The sequence below is a fragment of the Condylura cristata genome, unplaced genomic scaffold, assembly GCF_000260355.1.
Source record: "Condylura cristata isolate star-nosed mole 26May11 unplaced genomic scaffold, ConCri1.0 scaffold00011, whole genome shotgun sequence".
Taxonomy (NCBI): Eukaryota; Metazoa; Chordata; class Mammalia; order Eulipotyphla; family Talpidae; genus Condylura; species Condylura cristata.
Genome location: NW_004567112.1, coordinates 18761094 through 18763849, shown reverse-complemented (window position 1 = coordinate 18763849; position 2756 = coordinate 18761094).

The window sequence follows — 2756 nt, the reverse complement described above, 5'->3', positions numbered from 1 at the left end:
GGAAACCCGCGGGGATTACAATTGAGATGGAAAAAAAATGTACAAAATGATGTAAAAATAAACTTTTGTAATAAAGTAAGTCAATAAATTTCCTTTGTGTGTATGTATGTGTGTGTGTGTGTTCATGCCAGTTTAATTTGCATGTCTGTTATTTGCAACCAAAAGAGGCATGACTGACAGCATTAGTTATTAAATTTTCCTCCCTTCATTCAAAGGAAGCATAGAATAAGATTTGCCTCATTATGACAATATATTGAATAAATTTTATGCAGTGGGACTTATCCTGTGTTTCATCTTTTCCTACTTCTTTTTCCTTTCACTCATATCTTACTATAGAGATGCTTCTCAGCTTATAATGTAGTTTAGTCCAAATAGAACTACTGTAAATTGAAAATATAATGTAATCTGCACTTAATACAGTGAACCTATCTAACATTATAACTTAGACTAACCTACCTGAAATGTATTCAGAACATTTACATTAACAATATACAATCTTAAAAGCCCTGGGCACACAGTACACACTGTTGAGTATCTTGCTTACCATTATTATAATGTGACTGTCAGAGAGCTGTGTCTTACAGCTGCTGCCCAGCATTTCAATAGGACATTGTACTGCATATCAATAGCCTGGGGACATATCAAAATTCACGAAGGTTTCTACTGAATGAAACAGTGAATTGCTTTCATGTGTCAAACCATCAAAAGTCAGGGACTATTTATAGTTTATGTATTTGATTTAGTTACTTCAAATCCTTGTTCACAACAATACAGTAAATAGTAGATATTGTTCCTCATATTATCCTAAATTTGAACTAGAACAAACTAAGAGTTTATTGCTACTGGATTTTATTATCAAATTTCATCTTTCTTTTCCCAACTCTGATTTTGTTGTTGAAATCTCTGTGTAGCCTGTGTGATTTTGGGAAGGCTGACAGGACCCACAGCTTCAGGGCCTGGCCCAACCAATCTAAGGGTAAATGTATTCGCCTTCTTAGGAATTCAAGAATTTGGGTCACTGGGATGCCAAGAGACATTTGCTGTGGCTTCTGTTTCTAGGAGACCTGAAAATGACCCTTTCTCTTGCTGTGTAATGATGTGTGGAGATGAATCTCACCAACACTGAAAGTAAAACTGATGCCTAAAGAGAGCAAAGCCTAAAGAATGAGAGAGAAATCAAGTATATTTATTGGAACTATCTAGTCCTGAGAACTACCCATCTCTAGGCTTTTGGCTATCTGAACCAACAAATATTTTACTTCCTTACTATAAAAGAGTTTGAAAGAGTTCTAATAAAGAGTTATTTGAACGAGTTCTAATAAAATTAGAGAATGAGTCAGTTTCCTTTCCAGCAGTCACAATGGAACGTGGTAAGCAAACTTAGCAGGATTAAGAACCTTCCAATTTTCTGTATTGTTTGATAGTTGCAAGGGCTGTTTATCTTTCAAATACAACCTTAACTGATAAGTCACTTGCTTGACTGAGCCCAAAAGTTTCTAGACTGCTTACATCTTAAAAGACAGTAAAGAGTTTCTGTGAAGATAGGGCACCTGGAAGTAAGTCATCCCATTTGGAGATCTTTCAGTCCATTTCACAAGGATCTACTCAAGATGCTGAAATGGTATCTTCTTTTCTTTATAGGCTAAAAAGGAACTTTCTCTTATGTCAAAAGTTGTGAGAAAAGCTTTCGTTCCCATATCCATATGATCGACACTGTATGTGCTGCTCTAAGGATATTAATTTCATGATAAAAGAATAAAAAATTGATATGATTGAAACTATAGATTTTTCCATTAACATGGCCCTCTTCAAATTTCTTTTGCAAACACCACTTGGTAATCCTTTTCAAACAGTGTCCACTAAGTGCTAATAAAATCACTCCCCCAAAACCTCTACATGTGTGTGTGGGCATATTGGAAACAGGGAAATGCATATTATACACTCTTGGCAGTAGGTTTAGAGATAGATATTTGTCCTAGCTTCCACTAGTTTGGCCATTTTCATGTTCTCAGTTCACAAAACTATCTCCTGTAGACAAAAAGACAAACTCTTTACTGTCTTTTAAGATGTAAGGAGTCTAGAAATTTTTGGGCTCAGTCAAGCAAGTGACTTATCAGCCTAAAACTATCTTGTACAACCCAACCACAAATTAAAAGAATGCACTTTGGTATTACGAATTTAAACAGTAAAAAGTCACAAAAATAGTTTTAAAAGGCCATCACTTTTAAAGTGCTTTTTCTCACTTTGGTAAGGAGCTTGTGTTTTGTTTTCTTTCTTTTTTTTTTTTTTCATATCAACAGGTTGTTTGGGTCCTATTTTCAGAGGACCAGAATTCTACATCTTACATGTATTTTCTTTGTGTTTGTTTTCTTCAGTTCTCTAGTTTTCCTGAAAGTAATTAGTATAAACAGTTTCTTATATGCCCTACAAAATTCAGATTTTCACAAGTACCTCCTTTTACCTTATTTTCTTCAATTCTTTCATTTTCTTGAAAGCAATCAGTATTGGTTCTTGTGTCTATCCAGGAAGTTGTATAACATCCTTATGTATTATTGCTGGTAAAGATATGTTTTTCCACAAGGCAATTAGTAATGTTATTCGCCCCCATAAAGGTTTTACAGATATGTTTCCTGTATATTTGCTTCCATTAACATTTGGTTAAAAAAATTTTTTTTGAAAATTAAAAAAAAAACCATAAATATGTCTCTGTTTTCTGATATTACCCTGTTTTTTTTTTCCCTACGACACAGAAGAGT